Genomic DNA, 20,162 nt, shown 5'->3' on the forward strand with positions numbered 1-20,162 from the left:
ATAAGACCCAACTAGAAAGACAAATACCATGTGATTTCACTCTTATGTGGAATTTAAGAAACAAAACAAAGGGAAAAGAAAGGGATACAAACAAACAAACAAAAAACACTCTTAATGATTGAGAACAAATTGATGGTTAGCAGAGGGAAGATGGGTGGGAAAATGGGCTAAGTAGGTGATGAGGATTAAGGAGTTCACTCATGACAAACACTGGGTGATGTATGCAGTTGTTGAATCACTATATTGTACACCTGAAACTAATATAACACAGTATGTTATCTATACTGGAATTAAAATAAATAAAACATAAGATCCAATAATATGTTGTCTACAAGAAACCCCCTTTAAAGGCACATATGTATTAAAAGTAAGTGGAGAGAAGAATATACGATGCTAACCCTAATCAAAAGAAAGCAAGAGTAGTTACATTAGTTTCAGACAGAACAGACTTCAAATTATTGAAAGTTATGAGGGACAAATAATAATAGTAAAGGAATCAAGTCTCCAAAAAGACATAATAATTCTTAACATGTATGTGCCTAACAACAGAGTATCAAACTATGTGAGCTAACAACTAATAGAATTGCAACAATAAATGGTTGAATCCATTATCATAATTGGAGACTTTAATACTCACCTATCGTAAATGTACAGATCCATCAAACAGAAAATCGGTAAGGACAAAACCAAACTCAACACCTACCATCAACTGGATATAATTGACATCTATAAACAACATCAAACATCAGAGAATGCACATTCTTCTCAACCTCAAATGGAACATTTACTAAGACAGACTAAATTCTGGACCATCGTACACACCTTAACAAATTTGGAAGAATAGAATCACAACATCTGATCTCAGACCACTGTAGAATTAAACTAGAAATCCATAACAGAAAGCAACTGGAAAATCCTAAAATATATGGAGATCAAACAGCACATTTCTAAATAACACATGAGTCAAAGCAGAAGAAATTTAAAAATACTTAACTAAATGAACATGAAAACATAAAAGAATTTGTGGGATGCAGTGAAAGCAGTGCTTAGAAGGAAATTTATAGCATTGGGTGCACATGTTGGAAAAGAAGGAAGATTCATAATCAATAATCTAAGCTTTCATCTTAGCATACTAGAAAGAGAAGAGCAAATTAAAAACAAAGAAAGCATAAGAAAAGAAATAATGATTAGAGCAGAAATCAATGAAATTTAAAACAGGAAATCAATAGGAAAAAACTCAACAAAACCAGAAGTTGGTTATTTGAAAAGATTAATAATTAATAAGCTTCTAGCCAGACCAACTCTCTTTTTTCTAAAAGAGAGGATGCAAATTACTAATATTAGAAATAAAAGAAAGAGCATCACTGCAGATTCTGTGCACATTAGAAGGATAATAAAGGAATACTATAAAAAATTTGATAACCTGGGTGAAATGGAGCAATCCTTAAAAGACACAATCTACCAAAAGTCACACCAGAAGAAATAGTCCACATAGGCCTATATCAATTAAATAAATGAAATTAATAACCTTTCAAACAGATTGGTTCCCTAGTGAATTCTACCAAACATTTAAGGAAGAAATGATGACAATTCCCTACAATATTTTTGAGAGGATACAAGCAAAGGGAATACTCCCTAACTTATTATGAGGCCAGTATTACCGTAATACTAAAACCAGACAAACCATATTATAAGAAAACTACAGATCAATATCTCTCATTAACAAAGAGGCAAAATTCCCTCAATAAAACATTCACAAGTTTAATTCAACAATATATTTTAAAAATTATATACCATGATCAAGTGGAATTTATCTCAGGTATGGAAGGCTGCTTCAACATTTGAAAATTGATCAATGTAATCTACCACATCAAGAGGCTAAAAAGGAAAATCACATGATCAGAACAATAGGTGCAAAAAAAGAGCATTTGATAAAATCTGACACTCATTCATGATAAAAACTCAGTAAATAAGGAACAGACAGGAATTTCCTTCACTTGATAAAGAATATCTACAAAAACCCTACAGCTAACATTATATTTAATTATGAGGAACTCAAAACATTCTCACTAAGATCAGGAATAAAGCAAGAATATCACCACTCACCACTCTTTTTCAACATTGTATTAGAAGTTAAAATAATTAAATAAGAGAAAAAAAGGAAATAAAGGTGTACAGATTGGAAGGAAGAAATAAAATTATCTTTGTTCACAGATGGCATGATCATATATGTAGAAAATCTGAAAGAATCAACAACAAAAAAACTCCTCGAACTGATTCATTGTAAAGCTAGAGGTGGAGGAGAGAGGCCTGGAAGACACCAACATGAGCAAATTGAAATCATTGCAGAAGGATAAAATTTGTCAGTTTATGATCTTCACACAATCTACTGAAAAAACAGCAGTAAGTTTTCTTTTTCAAAATGACTGGAAGCTGGGTATTGTAACACACAATTTTCTTCCAAAATCCTGAACCTTATATGTGAGAGAGTGTAAAAGGATCATTGAACAGGAAGAAGTTAGAACAACTATACAATAGATACAAAAATCCTAAAGATGAAAATAAAATAGGAAAAGATGGTATACTACAGCTCTGTGATGACCTGGCACTCAATCCAACCAGCATTAGTGCGTTAGTTGTGTGGAAGTTCAGAGCAGCTACACAGTGCAAGTTTCCCAAACAGGAGTTCATGGATGGTGTGACATTGAAAGACTGAAAGCCCAGATACCCGAGATGGAACAAAAATGGAAAGAACCAGGATGATTTAATAATTTTTACCAGTTTGCTTTTAATTTTGCAAAGAATCCAAAACAAAATGGATTAGATGTAGAAGTGGCCATTGCCTACTGTAATTCAGTGCTTAAAGAAGATTTAAATTCTTAGACTTATGGAATACATTTTTGTTGGAGCATCATAAATGATCAATATCAAAAGATACTTGGAATGTTCTTTTAGACTTCAGTACAAAGACTGGTGATGACATGTCTTAATTATGATGAAGAAAGAGCATAGTGTGTTCTTATTGACAATTTTGTGGAACTTGCATGCCCTCAAATTGCTTGGACAAAAAGTACAACAGAGTAGCAAGCACTAAAGGAACCTTATGGAATATACATACTCTGTACAATAAATACAGTGGAAAATTGCGTGGTCAATTTCTGCTGGCTGGACTGAACTGAAGATCAATCTTCACAGCTCAGACGGAGAGTTGTGTCAAAACTTTAAAGATACCTTTTGGACTAGATCATATTTCACTCTTCTGATGGTAGTCTGGGTTTGTCTTCCAGTTTTGGCTGCTCTAAACATTTATAATCCCAACATTGTGGATTTCATCTTTTATCTATGGACCTTACTAGTTTATTCTCCCATAGAGAAGCTTTATGGTGATTATTTTGAGATTTTCATTCTTGCCTAAAGCACAATGCTGTCTTCACTAGAAAAGTTATTAATATCAAACATATGAATATTTTTAAAAACCTCCTGAGACTAATAAGCAATTATGGCAAGATTGCAAGGTACAGGGTTATATATAAAAGCCAATTACTTTCCTATATGCCAGCAATGAACAAGTGAAATTTGAAATTAAAAACACAGTACCACTTATATTAGCACTCCCCCCAAATGACGTAGTTAGTATAAATCTAACAAAAGTATAAATCTATATGAAGAAAACTAAAACACTCAGATGAATTGAATTAAAGAACTACTAAATAAATGGAGAGATATTCCATGTTCATGGACAGGAAGACTCAATATTGTCACAATTTCAGTTGTTCCCAACTTCATCTCTAGATTCACTGCAATTCCAATAAAAATCCTAGCAAGTTATTTTGTGGACATTGACATTGATTCTAGAGTTTATATGGAGAAGGAAAAGACTCAGAATAGCTAAGAGAAGAACAAAGCTGGGGGACTGATACTACCTGACTTAAAAACAATATAAAGCTTCAGTTATCAAGATATGTGGTATTAGCAAAAGAATAGACAACTAGATCAATATGATAGATTATCAATATGATAATAGATTAGAGAATATAGAAGATAATAACAAATAATAAAAATAATATAATAATTATAATATAAATATAATATAAAAGTAAAATATAATAAAATAATAATAAAGGTATTAAAGATAAAGACCCCAGACATATACCCACATAAATATATTCAACTGATCTTTGACAAAGGAACAAAAGCAATACAATGGAGCAAAGACAATATTTTCTACAAATGGGACTGAAACAACTACACCCATGTGCAGAAAAATAAATCTAGACACATACTTTATAACCTTCACAATAATAAACTTAAAATGGATCATAGGCATAGATGTAAAATGTAAAACTATAAAACTGCTAGAATATACTATAGGAGAAAACCTAGATGACCTTGGGTATGGTGATGTCTTTGTAGATACAACACCAAAGACAATCCATGAAATAAACAATTGATGAGCTGGACTTAATGAACATTAAGAACTGCTTTGTGAAAGATAATGTCAAGAAAATGAGAAGACAAGTCATAGACTGAGAGAAAACATTTGCAAAGATATATCTGATAAAGAACTATTATCCAAAATATACAAAGATTTTTTCAAACTCAACAATAAGAAAACAAACAACTCAATTAAAAACTGGGCTAAAGACTTAACAGACACCTCACCAAAGAAAATATACAGATGGTAAAAAAGCACATAAGCACATGAAAATGTGCTTACATCATATAGCATCAGGGAAATGCAAATTAAAACAACAATAAGATATTACTACACACCTATTAGATGGCCAAAATTGGGAATACTGACAACATCAAATGCTGGTGAGGATGTGGAGCAACTGGAACTCTCATTCACTGTGGGAATGGAAAATAGTACAGCCACTTTGGAAGGCAGCTTGGTAGTTGGATGCTGCTTACAAAACTAAATATGTTCTTTTAAAAAAAAAAAGATTTTATTTATTTATTTATTTATGAGAGACACAGAGAAAGAGGCAGAGACAGGGAGAGGGAGAAGTAGGTTCCCTGCAAGAAGCCCGATGCAGGACCTGATCCCAGATTCCGGGATCATGACTGAAGTCAAACCCAGATGCCCAACCACTGAACCACCCAGGCATCCCAAAACTAAATACATTCTTAACCATACAATTCATCAATTGTGCTCGTTGGTATTAATTTACCCAAATGAATTGAAAACTTATGTCCATACAAATACCCTAAACATAAGATATCTATGGCAGCTTCATTTCTAACTGACAAAGCTTGGAAACAATCAAGATGTCCTTTAGGAGGTGAGTGGATAAAGAAACTGTGATACATCCAGACATGCTAAGTATATTACTTAGCACTAAATAGAAAAGAAGTATGAAGCCATGAAAAGACATGAAGGAAACTTAAATTCTTGTTACTGAGTGAAAGAAGTCAATCTGAAAAGGCTACATACTGTATAACTTCAACTATATGACACTCTGGAAAAGGCAAAACTATGGAGATAGTAAAAAGATCAGTGGTTACCAGGGGTTGAAAGTAGAGGGAAAGATGAATGAGCAGAGCACAAAGGAATTTTAGGGCAGTAAAAATAACTCTGTATGATTCTATAATGGTAAATACTTGTCATTATATGATTGTCAAATCCATAGAATGTAGAACACCAAGAGTGAACCCTAACGTAAATTATGGAATTTAATGAGGTGTCAGTGTAGATTCACCAATTGTAACAAGTGTATTACTGTGATACAGTGATAGTGGGGTAAGGCTATACATGTGGGAGGCAGGGATGTAGGGCAACTCTCTATACCTTCCTCTCAAAATTTCTTCAAACTTAAAACTGCTCTAAAAGTATAGTCTTATTTTAAAAAGATTTAGTTTCGATCCTGGAATCAGATTTGCTGGACTTGAAACCAGGTAATTATGCCCTTCTAACCCTATGACTCAATTTTCACATCTATAAAGCAGAGATTGTACTAGTATTGACCCACAGGGTGATTGTGAATGTTAATAAGACAACGCATGAAAAGTAGGTGGCCTCAAGCCAGTCGCAAAAGACAGATTTAAGCTATTTAAAACTGTCCTGGGATCCCTGGGTGGCGCAGCGGTTTGGCGCCTGCCTTTGGCCCGGGGCGCCATCCTGGAGACCCGGGATCGAATCCGACGTCGGGCTCCCGGTGCATGGAGCCTCTCCCTCTGCCTGTGTCTCTGCCTCTCTCTCTCTCTGTGTGTGACTATCATAAATAAATAAAAATTAAAAAGAAAAACTGTCCTGGCTCGCTGCTCTTCCCCGTTCGACAGACAGCTGCATCTTCTGGTGTAGTGCCAGCACCGTCCCCAAGACACTGATGGTGAAGTTTGGACTGAAGGGATTTGGCCATATTGGGCACCTGGTCACCAGGGCTGCTCTTAACTCTGGCAAAGTAGATATTGTCGCCATCAATGACCCCTTCATTGACCTCAACTACATGGTGTACATGTTCCTGTAAGATGCTACCCAGGGCAAATTCCATGGCACAGTCAAGGCTGAGAACGGGAAACTTGTCATCAATGGGAAGTCCATCTCCATCTTCCAGGAGCAAGATCCCACCAACGTCAAATGGAGTGATGCTGGTGCTGAGTATGTTGTGGAGTCCACTGGGGTATTCACCACCATGGAGAAGGCTGGGGCTCACTTGAAGGGCAAGGCCAAGAGGGTCATCATTTCTGCTCCTTCAGCTGATGTCCCCATGTTTGTGATGGGCGTGAACCACGAGAAGTATGACAACTCCCTCAAGATTGTCAGCAATGCCTCCTCCACCACCAACTGCTTGGCCCCTCTGGCCAAAGTCATCCATGACCACTTCGGCATTGTGGAAGGCCTCATGACCACTGTCCATGCCATCACTGCCACCCAGAAGACCATGGATGGTCCCTCTGGGAAGCTATGGTGTGGCAGCCAAGGGGCTGCCCAGAACATCATCCCTGTTTCCACTGGCGCCACCAAGGCTGTGGGCAAGGTCATCCCTGAGCTGAACCAGAAGCTCACTGGCATGGCCTTCCATGTCCCCAGATCCCCAACATGTCAGTTGTGGATCTGACCTGCTGCCTGGAGAAAGCTGCCAAATAGGACGACATCAAGAAGGTGGTAAAGCAGGCATCGGAGGGCCCCCTCAAGGGCATCCTGGGCTACACTGAGGACCAGGTTGTCTCCTCCGACTTCAACAGTGACACTTACTCCTCCACCTTTGACACCAGGGCTGGCATTGCCCTCAATGACCACTTTGTCAAGCTCATTTCCTGGTATGACAATGAATTCAGCTACAGCAACCGGATAGTAGACCTCATGGTCCACATGGACCAAGGAGTAAGAGCCTCCTGGACCACCAGCTGCAACAAGAAAAAAAGGAAGAGAGAGGCCCTCAGCTGCTGGGAAGTCCCTGCCCCAACTTAATCCCCCAACACACTGAGAATCTCCTGACCTCCAATTTATATCCCAGACCCTGAGGAAGGGGAGAGGCTTGGGAAGCCCTACCTTGTCATGTACCATCAATAAAGTATACCGTACCCAGCCTAAATAAATAAATAAATAAATAAATAAATAAATAAATAAATAAAACTGTCCTGTTGGGGCACCTAGGTGGCTCAGTGGTTGAGCGTCTGCCTTTGGCTAAGGTCGTGATCCCTGAGTCTGGGATTGAGTTCAGCATCAGACTTCAACAGGGAGTCTGCTTCTCTCTCTGCCTTTGTCTCTGTCTCTCTCTGTGTGTTTCTCATGAATGAATGAATGAATGAATAAATAAATAAATAAATAAATAAATAATCTTTAAAAAAAAAAACCCAAAGTATTCTGTTGAACAGTCTGAACCAGTGAGGAACAAACAGGAAGTGGCTTGATCTTTCTTCCACTCTGTTCTTCAGGCAAGTTCTTTTGACATCTTAGTGAGCCAACCCACCTCAGCTTTCCAGGCATTTTTAATGGTAGGAATAAGTCTTGTTTCTATAAAGATGGCTCGCTTTCAGGTATTCAGTCCAGTCCAGTCTCAATCAAAATTTGAATCTCACATCCAAGCCAAGCTCTGCTCTGGCCCAGCCAGGCAGTAGGGAGGGTCATCGAGTGTCCTTTCAGGAGTTTTCTCTCTCCCTTCCTCTCCCTTTCCTGGCTCCTCTAGGCTTGAGGCAAAGGAAGTAGAAGATTAATCTAGGAAGGGAGCAAAAAATCTTTTTTCTTTTTCACCTAACTAGTTCTGCTGCTGGATTCCCACATGGCAATCCTCCAAATGCTGGCTCTCTCGAGGAGCACATTTTGCGGATTCTTTTGAGGCTCCCTGGGAACATACACACTGCATAGTGTCTTAACCTGAGAGATACAGTCTTTGGGCAGTCTCTTGTACCTCCTCTTTGCTGGTTAATCTCCACGGCACCCCCTGGCCTTGATCCATGCCTCTTCCTTCTCTGTCTTCCTCTGTGATCCAGAGGCTGACTCCTGAGGATGACACCTTTTGGGTTTCCTTGATGATTTCTGGGTTCACCTAATGGAAGCCCCATCAGGAGAAGGGAAGGTGAGAGGAGAGGGGGATTTCCTACCCATCCTTGCTGCAGGCCTGCACCTGGCAGTAGTGTGGCCCTCATGACCATAACTCCAGCTGAGCTGCCCCACCTCTCCAGATCCAGCCCTCCCTGGGCTCAAGTAATATAATTTCATCCCCTTGAACTTCATCCTCAGAGCAGGAACAGCTCCCTGCTGTCACTAGCCCCAGGTGCCCAAGAACCCACCTGAAATAGTGCCTTCAGGCGGAAAAATTCTTCAAAAAATACACAGGGAGTGAGATATTGGAAATAGCTATCAGCAAAATAGAATTCTCACAAAGGACTTGTATACAGAATACATACTTAACCCCTCCACACCAATAAGAAAAAGACATAACCTAATGTAAAAATAAACACAACACTTGAATAGACACTTTACAAAAGAACATATCAAAATTTTCTTTCATGTGTTTCATAAACACAAAGAAAGGAGTTTAACTTCATTAGTCATCAGGAAATTGCAGATGAAAAACTGCAATGTGATATCACTGCCTACTCACTAGAGTAAAATAAAATAAAAACGGTGGAAAATCCAAGTGCTATGGAGGATGTGAAGCAACTAGAACTCTCCTACACTTCTAGAGGGGGTGTAAAGACTTGGAAGAGTCTTTGGTGTGTTTGATAAAATTGAACTACACAAAACATATATACCCCAGGAGTTCCATTCCTAGAAATACACTCAATTAAAATGTATGTTCATTCTTCATAAAAGCCCCAACATGGACACTACACACATGAATATTAACAAAAGAATGGATAAATAAATTGTGATATAGTCATTCAGTGGAATACAGCACAGCAGTGAGAGTCAGTGATGTATAATGGTAGGCAACAACGTGTATGATTCTTATAAATATAATGTTGAGTAGAGGTGCCTGGGTGGCTCAGTTGGTGAAGCCTCTGACTCTTGATTTTGCCTCAGGTCATGGTTGCATGGGTGGAGAGATTGAGCCCTATGTTGGACTCCCCACTGAGCAGGAAGTCTGCTTGAGATTCTTTTTCTTCTCTCCCTCTGCCCCTCTCCTTGTGCTCTCTCTCTCTCAAAATAAATAAATAAATCTTTTTAAAAAAAACTCTCCTTATAAAAACCCAAACAGAATGTTGAGTGAAAGAATATAGATTAAAACAAGATGTTGTATATAATTACATTTATACAAAGTTTAAAAACAGGCAAACTAATCTTAGCTGTTGGAAGTCAGGGTAGTGGTTATTTTTTTTTTTAAGATTTTATTTATTTATTCATGAGAGACACACACAGAGAGAGAGAGAGAGAGGCAGAGTCACAGGCAGAGGGAGAAGCAGGCTCCATGCAGGGAGCCCGACGCAGGACTTGATCCCAGGACTCCAGGATCACACCCCCGGCTGAAGGCAGCACTAAACCATTGAGCCACCCGGGCTGCCCCAGGGTAGCGGTTATTAAGGATAGGATGGGACTAGTGCATAGTGACTGGAAGGGAATCAGAAGGGGCTTATGGGGAGCTAGAAATGGTCTGTTTCCTGATTTAGGGGTTGATAATGCAAGTCTGTTCAGTTTGTGAAAATTCATTGAACTATACACTTATATGTGCTTTTCTGCAAGTATTTTATTCTACAATAAAAAAGTACTCTTCATTCTTTTCGGCAAATGGTGTCATAACAATTGGATATCCATTTGGAATTAATATCAGCCCTCACCTCACACTATATTTTAGAATTAACTTCAAATGGATTGTAGACCTAAATGTAAGAGCTAAAACTATGAAGTTTGAGAAGGAAAGACAGGGAAATACCTGTGTGAATTTGCATCAGGCATAGATTTATTGGCTACAACACAAAAAGCACCAAGTAGAAAAGAAAAAAGATTGATAAATGGGGCTTCATAAAAATTGTGAGGCTTTTGTTCTTTAAAAGACACTTAGAAAAATGAAGAGACAAGGTACAAACTGGGAAAAAATATTTGCAGAGTATATATCTGACAAAGGACTTGTAGTATTTAAATTATGTAAAGAATTCTTTAATTCAATAAGAAGATAAACAACTCAAAAATTGGCAAAATATTTGAACAGATATTTCACCAAAGATGTGGATGGCAAATAAGCACATGAAAGGATACTCCACATCCTTAGTCACTAGGGAAATGTGAATTAAAACCTCATGAAATACTACTACACACCTGCTAGAATGGCTAAAATTCAAAATACTGACAATACTAAGTGCTGACAAGCATGAGGAAGAAATGGAACTCTCATACAGTACTGACAAGAATACAAAATGTACTAGAGCTTTGGGGAAAAAAATTGGCCAGTTTCTTAGAAAGCTAAACATGCACTTACCTTATGACTCAGAATTTCCACTCCTAGATATTTATACACGAGAAATGAAAACATACATATGCACAAAGACCTGTATGTGAATATTTATAGCCATGTTACTCATAATCACCAAAAGTAGAAACAATTAGAATGTCCTTCAACAAGTGAATTGGTAAACAAAGTTTTGTCCATACAATGGGATGCTATCCACTGACTAAAACTTGGGGAACAAACTGCTGACATATGCAGCAACATGAATAGATCTCAAAAACATTATGCCAGGTGAAAGAAGCTGGATACAAAAGCCTACATACTCTATGACATCATTTATGTGGTCTTCCAGCAAGGCAAAACTCTAAAAATAGAACATCTGCCAGTGGTAGCCAGGAACCAGAGATAAAAGAAGGAGAGTGGCTGCAGAGGAGCATGAGGAAACTCTTTGGGGCAATATAAATGTTCTATACTATGTTTCTGGTGGTGGTTATACAACTTTAAACATTTGTGAAAACTCATTAAATGGTATATCTAGAAAGGATGAATGTCATTTTATATAAATTTTACCTTAGTAAACCCTATTTGTACAAATCTCTTCATGCTAACCATCTAGGGTGAATTTCTGCTGGGACCTTGACCAACCAACACACTTCCCTTACCCCCTGCCCCTGATGGGCCCTTCTGAGCCCCTTTGTCCCAGCAGACCACTCCCTGGGACAAGGCACCTTCAAGATTGCTAGAACTGGACATCTTCTGTGGCTACCCACAATACCCCACCATACCCATGAGCATGGGCTGTCCCACCACTGCCCACTGCCCTCACCCTGCAATCATGGGCTGGTCCAGCCAATCCCTCAACCTTGGAGTTTTCTAAGAGAGAAGTGGGTATTTCCTCTGCTCATTTCCATTTTCAGTTACCAAGGCACACTTACCAAATATATCAGAAAATCGTCCACCAGGTACAGCTTGATTAATTGCACCCAGAGAGCAAACATTTGACCAGAAAATGCAATGACCATCTTCCCTTTTGGCAAACACCCTGATCTCTAAAGGGCGACTGTTGGCACCACGTGATATGGTTTGAGGGACTCTTCTCAGCACCCTTCACCAGGTGATGACACCCATCACTCCCATCAAATCCCTCCCTGACCCCATTTCTCTCAATTTTCTGTAGTTGTTGGCTGGTGCTACTGGGGCAAGGGCTGCAAAACCAGTGTAGACTTAGCAAACCCCAGAATGGATTTCTAGAAGGTGTTTGGTGCTCTTTTGAAATATGGGAGGTGCTTCCTTCCTGTTGTCCCCAGCTCTGGAGCCTTAGCCCAAGTTCAAACACTCCAGGGAGCATCTGCACTTAACGGTGGGTTGTGTGCCCTCATTTGCTCCCACCTGTTGATGAGTACACAGAAACTGGTGTTACACAGTCAACAATTGTTAAGCAGTTTTCAAAAATAGCTGGTTGGTTGGTTGAATCAGACTGGACAGCTTTTTCTGGAGATCTGCAGGGAATAAATAATCGCAGTGCACCTGAATCAAATCCTCCCCATTTCCTGCCCAGCTTGTGGGGCTCCATGAGAATGAAAGAATTTGTGTGTGTAATATCTCTAATGCGCCCATGAGAGAGAGAGAGAGAGACAGAAAGAGACAGAGAGACAGAGAGACCCCTGATTTATGCAGAGAATACTCTCCTCAGAATATTTATCCTTTGTGGTCACAAGAGTATACTCCTGGAAAAACTGGCTTTTTATTCCATGGCAACATTCAGGGAGGACTGATATTTTTAAAGCTGAAGACATCTGACCACTGGTCCTCAATAAAAGCTGCTATAGCTCCTTAATGGGCCACTGGGAAGAGAAAATGTACCAAAAGCTGAACTTTGTTACTTAAAATTGTTGTCCCTTGCTATAGTGCCAGAACCAATGCTTTCTCTAGGAGGTTGGGCATCCAGCTTCTGGTCATAAGCCCAAAGATGATGGCTGAGCCAGGGAGAAGGCTGAGAACAGGTGTGGTCCTTCAAGGAGGCATCCATTTGGAACCCAGGTGCTAGAGTTAGGGAGTGTGAACTGAATGCCTGCATCTCAAGGAGCAGTGAAAGTCTTTCTCAGAACCACACAGTGGCAGGGTCACCCAGCTGCCTGGGGAACCCAAGAGGTTACCATGTGAGTGAGATTCACAAAGTGGCTGCTTTAGCCACACACATCCATTGGTCTGCTTCTGTGCACCAGTCATACTTCCCTTCACAGCTGAGCTGGAAGTGTCTGTCTTCTTTCCAGGTATGACCATCTGTCAGATACACGCAGCATCCTCAAAGGTTTCTAATGTTCATTGGTAAGCTGATCCATTTAAAAACACACTCTCATTCCAAATATTAATGGAGAGCTTGTAATGACCCAAAATAAAATTTCCTCCTTGGCCAACCCCCAGAACCTCTCCAGCTCTTCCTAGAATTGGAGGCTGCCTGTTGGCAGATGGGACAGACTCTGCCATCATTGCTTGTCCTCGAAATTCCTGCTGCTTCTTCCTCATTAAGCCCTGGGCTTGTCCCAGTCAACACATTTGCTAGTTAACCAGTTCTTGACAACTTCTAGTGTGACCAGCCATGATGATATAAAGTTTTTTTTTTTTGTAAAGTTTCTCTTTCAAGTGTAAACATTTCCTAGTAGATGAAGAATTCCAAATGGCATGTAAGATCAAATAATTTAAGCCCATAGGGATTTTAGTCTGATTCAGTTTCCATTCCTTAGGATTTCCAAAGCTGGCAAAGTGAAGACCAGGCCAGAGAGAAGACCAGACACATCGAGGACCAGACACATTGCCTTGTGGGCGGCTGACACGAATTCCTCTGCGCAGTCCTCTGCTCAGCTGCTGGAGGTGCTTTCTGTTTGGTTTGCCTTTTCGTCACTGGTCTGATCACACCCCAGCCCCTCCATCCATAATTTTGGGACAGAGTTCAACCATCTCAGCAAGACATCTGAAGCTGTTCATGAGCAGATTCAGATATGCTGATCCAACCCAACCATTCATCCATTCCCTGCTTGCATCCTCACCTTTGCCATGCAGGCTTGCATGCCCGCCAAGGGAATAAAATGTCATTTCAGGAACTGCCCATGAGGCGAGCCCTCTGCCTCGTTACCCAACCCCCATCAGCTCTCTCTGTTTCCCCGAGCCCCCACCAGTTCCTCTGATACCCTGCTTTGGAAAGAATCTCTTCAGATTCCCTTGGGCATAGAGTTATGCCCTCCTTTGTGGGCCTACAGCATCTAGTACATTCTTCTGTGAAGTCGGAGTATCAGCTGAGGTCACCTTGTCCCTTGAGGTTCACAAAAATTGCCTTCTGCCCTCATCCCACATTATATCAGACATTGGATGCTCTCCCCAAAGGATTGTGTCCACACCTGCTTTACAACGGGCCCCTGATTTCCTGATCCTGAGCTGTGATTCCTCCTGTCACCTGCCAGACCTGTTCTTCCTCTGCCCTGCTTGGCTCCAGAAGTGAAATAAAACCTCCTCTATCTGGTTTTTCTCACTCGTAGGGGATCCATGCCATGTAGCTGTCTTTGCTAAAGCTGTGGACCAAGCACAGGTTTATACTTCATTGTTTATCTGAAATTCAATCCAAATCAAATTTAGCCAGTGTCCTGTTTTCCCCCCTAAATCTGGCAACCCTGCTCCCCAGGGATGCCCACATCCCCTCATTTCAGTTCGTCTGAGGAATAGAAAGTCTACCTGTCCTGAAGGCATCAGGAGGCTACTCAGACTTGTCCCTTTATACTTCTTGTAGCCCCCTGCTGGGTGATGACCCACAGATCTGAGGCATATGATTATTTACCCTGGAGGCTGCACTCCAGTCCCTGTTGTGTTGTGGCTAGAGCAATGAGCTAAACTCCCATGTCCACAGATGGGAGACTGTTGAGAAGCCTTTCTGAAAGCTGAATAAGACCCACCTCCCTCTAACAGGTGAGAATTGAGTCATTCAGCCCTCTCACCCCCTTTTAAATGAGGGTCCAAGTGCAACCTAGCAGCTTTCACAAGCATTATTTGGGGGCTGTAAGTCACACAGATTTGCATCTGGTTCTATGGAACCAGATGCCAGGCTTGGCAAAATGGCAGCCCAAACCTGTGCCTTAGTGGTGCAGTGACTTCAGGCCTGACCCAGTTCAAAAACTTTTCAGAGGAGGATTTTGTCACCCTTTACCAACACGGTGGATTAAAAACAGAGTTGGCCAGCTCAGTGTTTATAAACAGAAATTCCCTAGAAAGTTCTGGGTCTATGTTGAGGTGTTTTTAAAAAAAAATTATTTGTTTATTCATGAGGGACACACAGAGGCAGAGACATAGGCAGAGAGAGAAGCAGGCTCCCTGTGGGGAGCTTAATGTGGGACTTGATCCCAGGACCCCAGGATCATGATCTGAGCCAAAGATTGACAACCACTGAGCCACCCAGGTGCCCTTATGTTAAGGTTTTAATGTTATCTTTAAATAAACAAATAAGTAAATAAGTAAGCAAATAAATAAAGAAGGCTCACAATTCTCACTGACTTGTGCTACTCCTGAGAATTAGCCTCAACTTCCAAATCATTATTGTTGGCCTCTGTTCCCTCATCTGTCCAGGGAGGATAAATCATAATATCGGCCTCATGGATTAGGGGTTGGGTTAAGTGAGATACTCTTTGTAAAGTGCTTCGTTCAGCATTGACGGTAACAACTACTCAACAAATGGTAGTGGTTATCATGAGGTAGACAGAAAAGGCCCACCACCACCAAAGATGTCCATACCCTTATCCCCAGAACCTGTGAATGTGTTAGATCACAGGGCAAAAGGGATGCTGAAGGTGCAATTAAGGTTAAGACGTTGAAACCGGGAGATCATCCTGGATTTTCAAGGGGGACCCAATGTAATCACACAAATCCTTAGAATTGAGGAACCTTTCTCAGTTGCAATAGGAGGAAAGCTGTGCCTATGGAGGGAGACAGAAGGAGGTATAATGATGCTGGCTTTCGAGATGGAGAACGGACAAGGAGCTAAGGACTGTGCAGGCCTCCAGAAGCTGCAAAAGGCTAGGAAACAGATTATCCTCTAAAACCTCCAAAAATGAATGCATCCTGCCAAAACCTTGGTTTTAATCCACTAAGACCCATGTTGGACTTTGGGCTTGCAAAACTGTAACGTAATAAATGTGTGTTGTTTTAAACCACTTTATTTGTGGCAATTTATTACAGTATCAAAATGAAACTAATACTATCAGAATTATTATTAATAGGACTAATATCTCATTAGAGATCAGAGCCACATATTATGTGTCTTTTGGGTGCTCCAAGAAATATGGGTGTGTAGTAAATATTTATCAGCCTGAAAAAGAACAAATGTCATAACACAGTGGTTGGGGCCACAGAGGTGCCAGAAAAATGAAATAATCATTGTTCATGACAATTTTTAGAAATACTACAGAAAAGACTCTCTCTCTTTCTTGCTCATGCATGTGCATTCACTCTATCCAATAAATAAAGTCTTAAAAAAGAAATATTACAGAAAAGAGTAAAATAAGTGAGAGTCAATGGCAAAAGAAATTTCAGAGTAATTTTCAATTTAAATATGCACCAATAGGATGCTTGCTCAGTTGTAATAATCTAGGAAAGAGAATACTGTGCAGTCAAAAGTATTAATTGTAATTCATCCATGTAATACCATGGAATTTTCATGACACTGAATGAAGAAAGTAAAATATATGACTATATGTTGGAAATAAGCTCATTTTTCTAAAAAAAAAAAAAACTAAGTATAGCACATATATAGAAAAATCTCTGGAAGGATAAATATTAAAAGCATGTTTTAGCTTGTTGCTTACTCATACTTAATGTTTTCTACTATGATCTGTAATATTGTAGATTTAAGGAAACATTTATTACAAAGAGGCTGTCCATAAGTGCTACAAATGGAGAGGGTGGAGCAAGGTCCCCTGATATGCGGTGGAAAGTAAGGGTCCTGCTGGGAGAAATGTTGGAAGCTGGTCCAGAAGGGAGGGGCATGGAGTGTTCCTCTTTGGGGCCTCTGTCCTGGGTACCCTGGGTTGGAAAGAAGAAATGATGGAATATCTGTGGTGCCATCTTGCTTTAATTGGTTTTACTGATTTTTCTAAAACCTGGGCAGAAGAATCTCTGATAAAAGGGACATCTCTCCTGTCCCTTTTGGAGACTGAAATGCTGCAACAGAGGTGCCAGACTGCAGGAGTGTGTCCTCGAGGAATAGGAATAACCCTTGGCTCTCAAGCTTAAAGGCCTCACTCTGAAGAACTTAGTGATTTTCCCCCTTAAAACCTTCTATGTCCTTTTGTTCTCCTCTTTTCTATATCCACTCTGTTTCCTTCAGCTGATACTTGAAGGGTCATCTGCTTGGTATTCAGACCACACCCGTTCTCCTGGAGATTAAGTTCCCTGTGGAAGCAGCGCTATTGGCAAATCGTCACCATGTTCCTGCTCACAAACAGAGGGACCCAGTCCCCCACCCCTACCAACACTCAGATCAGAGTCACTGCACTGAGGCACTGAATCTGGTCTTCTCAGGTTGTTGTTCTGCAGGAATAAAAAGGGCCCCAATGTCCCAAGGCAGAGCTTGTCCAAGGGTGAAACTCCCACTTCCCTTGGCTTAAGAGGGTCCCTGCAGCAGCCATAGGATTTTGTAGTCCCCTCATCCCCAGAACTCAGCAGCACAACATGGACTTTTCCTTTATTCAACATATGCACAAGCTTTACTTGTCTGAGTTACCTTGCCCCCAACAACTACCACCAAGGCAGGTGAGAAGTCTGGTGTCACGGTAGATGCCTCTTCCCATTCCCAGGGTCAAGAAGAGTCCCTGGGGTAGGGAGTGCAGGTGGGGGTGTGAGTGTACACAGATTGCTGCTTAGCCTCCTGGGGACACGTTGAGTGGTCACCCCATGCTGCTGTTGATTACGGTCTACTACCACCTTCCTGGCTCTGCAGCACACCCAAATGGAGCCACAGCCTGGCCAGAAGCTCAAGCCCTTGGGCCTCACTCGGCTGAGGAGGCTGTGCTGCCTCAGAATCACCATTTGCAGAAGCTACAACCTGCCCAGGACCTCTTTTGTCCTGGGCCCTGTGCTCCAACAGCATCCTGGGGTTCAGTCACTCCCCACCTCAAAAAGCTAGCTGTGTCAAGCCTGGAGAGAGTCACTACCACCTGCCCAGACCTCACTCCTTGCATCTTAGCTGTGTCACATCCCCTAACTGCTTCTCAAACATCTTCTGCACCCCTTCCTACAGCCAGAGTACTTTTATCCACCACTGATGTGCCCCAATAACCTCTGAAGTCTGGAAAAGTCTATCTGCCCAATACATGGGTGGACCTCCAGGCTACTCCTCTCTAGTCCAGATTGTGTCTCCTGGTCTCAAGGGGAAAACTTAGAATATCTCATGATTATGTATGATATTTGATGTTTGCAGTAGGGTTTTTTGTGGATTCCCTTTACCTGATAAATTCCCTTTTATTCCAAGCTTATATAGAATTTTCATTAGGAATATGTGTTGGATTTTATGAAATGCTTTTTCTTTACAGTGAGATACTTAGAGGATTTTCTCTTTTATTTAGTCAGTGTGGTGAGTTACATTGCCTTTTTATTTTTATTTTTTTTTTAAGATTTATTTATTTATTTATTCAGAGAGAGTGAGAGAGAGGCAGAGACACAGGCAGAGGGAGAAGCAGGCTCCATGCAGGAAGCCTGACATGGGACTCGATCCTGGATCTCCAGGATCACACCTTGGGCTACAGGCGGCCCTAAACCGCTGCGCCACCGGGGCTACCCTACATTGCCTTTTTAAATGTTTTTTTTTAATAAATTTATTTTTTATTGGTGTTCAATTTACCAACATACAGAATAACACCCAGTACTCATCCCGTCAAGTGCCCCCCTCAGTGCCCGTCACCCATTCACCCCCACCCCCCCGCCCTCCTCCCCTTCCACCACCCCTAGTTCATTTCCCAGAGTTAGGAGTCTTTATGTTCTGTCTCCCTTTCTGATATTTCCTACTCATTTCTTCTCCCTTCCCTTCTATTCCCTTTCACTATTATTTATATTTCCCAAATGAATGAGAACATACACTGTTTGTCCTTCTCCAATTGACTTACTTCACTCAGCATAATACCCTCCAGGTCCATCCACCTCGAAGCAAATGGTGGGTATTTGTCGTTTCTAATGGCTGAGTAATATTCCATTGTATACATAGACCACATCTTCTTTATCCAGTCATCTTTCGATGGACACCGAGGCTCCTTCCACAGTTTGGCTATTGTGGACATTGCTGCTATGAACATCGGGGTGCAGGTGTCCCGGCGTTTCATTGCATCTGTATCTTTGGGGTAAATCCCCAACAGTGCAATTGCTGGGTCGTAGGGCAGGTCTATTTTTAACTCTTTGACGAACCTCCACATAGTTTTCCAGAGTGGCTGCACCAGTTCACATTCCCACCAACAGTGCAAGAGGGTTCCCTTTTCTCCGCATCCTCTCCAACATTTGTCGTTTCCTGCCTTGTTAATTTTCCCCATTCTCACTGGTGTGAGGTGGTATCTCATTGTGGTTTTGATTTGTATTTCCCTGATGGCCAGTGACGCGGAGCATTTTCTCATGTGCATGTTGGCCCTGTCTATGTCTTCCTCTGTGAGATTTCTCTTCATGTCTTTTGCCCATTTCATGATTGGATTGTTGGTTTCTTTGCTGTTGAGGTGACTAAGTTCTTTATAGATCTTGGAAACTAGCCCTTTATCTGATACGTCATTGGCAAATATCTTCTCCCATTCTGTAGGTTGTCTGTCCTTTAGTTTTGTTGACTGTATCCTTTGCTGTGCAAAAGCTTCTTATCTTGATGAAGTACCAATAGTTCATTTTTGCTTTTGTTTCTTTTGCCTTCGTGGATGTATCTTGCAAGAAGTTACTGTGGCTGAGTTCAAAAAGGGTGTTGCCTGTGTTCTCCTCTAAGATTTTGATGGAATCTTGTCTCACATTTAGATCTTTCATCCATTTTGAGTTTATCTTTGTGTATGGTGAAAGAGAGTGGTCCAGTTTCATTCTTCTGCATGTGGCTGTCCAATTTCCCAGCACCATTTATTGAAGAGACTGTCTTTCTTCTAGTGGATAGTCTTTCCTCCTTTATCGAATATTAGTTGACCATAAAGTTCAGGGTCCACTTCTGGGTTCTCTATTCTGTTCCATTGATCTATGTGTCTATTTTTGTGCCAGTACCACACTGTTTTGATGACCACAGCTTTGTAGTACAACATGAAATCTGGCATTGTGATGCCCCCAGATGTGGTTTTCTTT

The 20,162-nt window shown here is 40.8% G+C and overlaps 2 pseudogenes; both read left to right on the top strand.

Moving 5' to 3' along the window:
* Window positions 1–2,325: 2,325 nt before the first annotated feature.
* On the top strand, window positions 2,326–3,084 carry LOC121488839 (annotated as a pseudogene).
* A 3,245-nt stretch (window positions 3,085–6,329) lies between these two features.
* Window positions 6,330–7,321, top strand: LOC121488840 (annotated as a pseudogene).
* The last annotated feature ends 12,841 nt before the right edge of the window (window positions 7,322–20,162 follow it).

This window comes from Vulpes lagopus, chromosome 4 (assembly GCF_018345385.1).
Source record: "Vulpes lagopus strain Blue_001 chromosome 4, ASM1834538v1, whole genome shotgun sequence".
NCBI classification, from domain to species: domain Eukaryota; kingdom Metazoa; phylum Chordata; class Mammalia; order Carnivora; family Canidae; genus Vulpes; species Vulpes lagopus.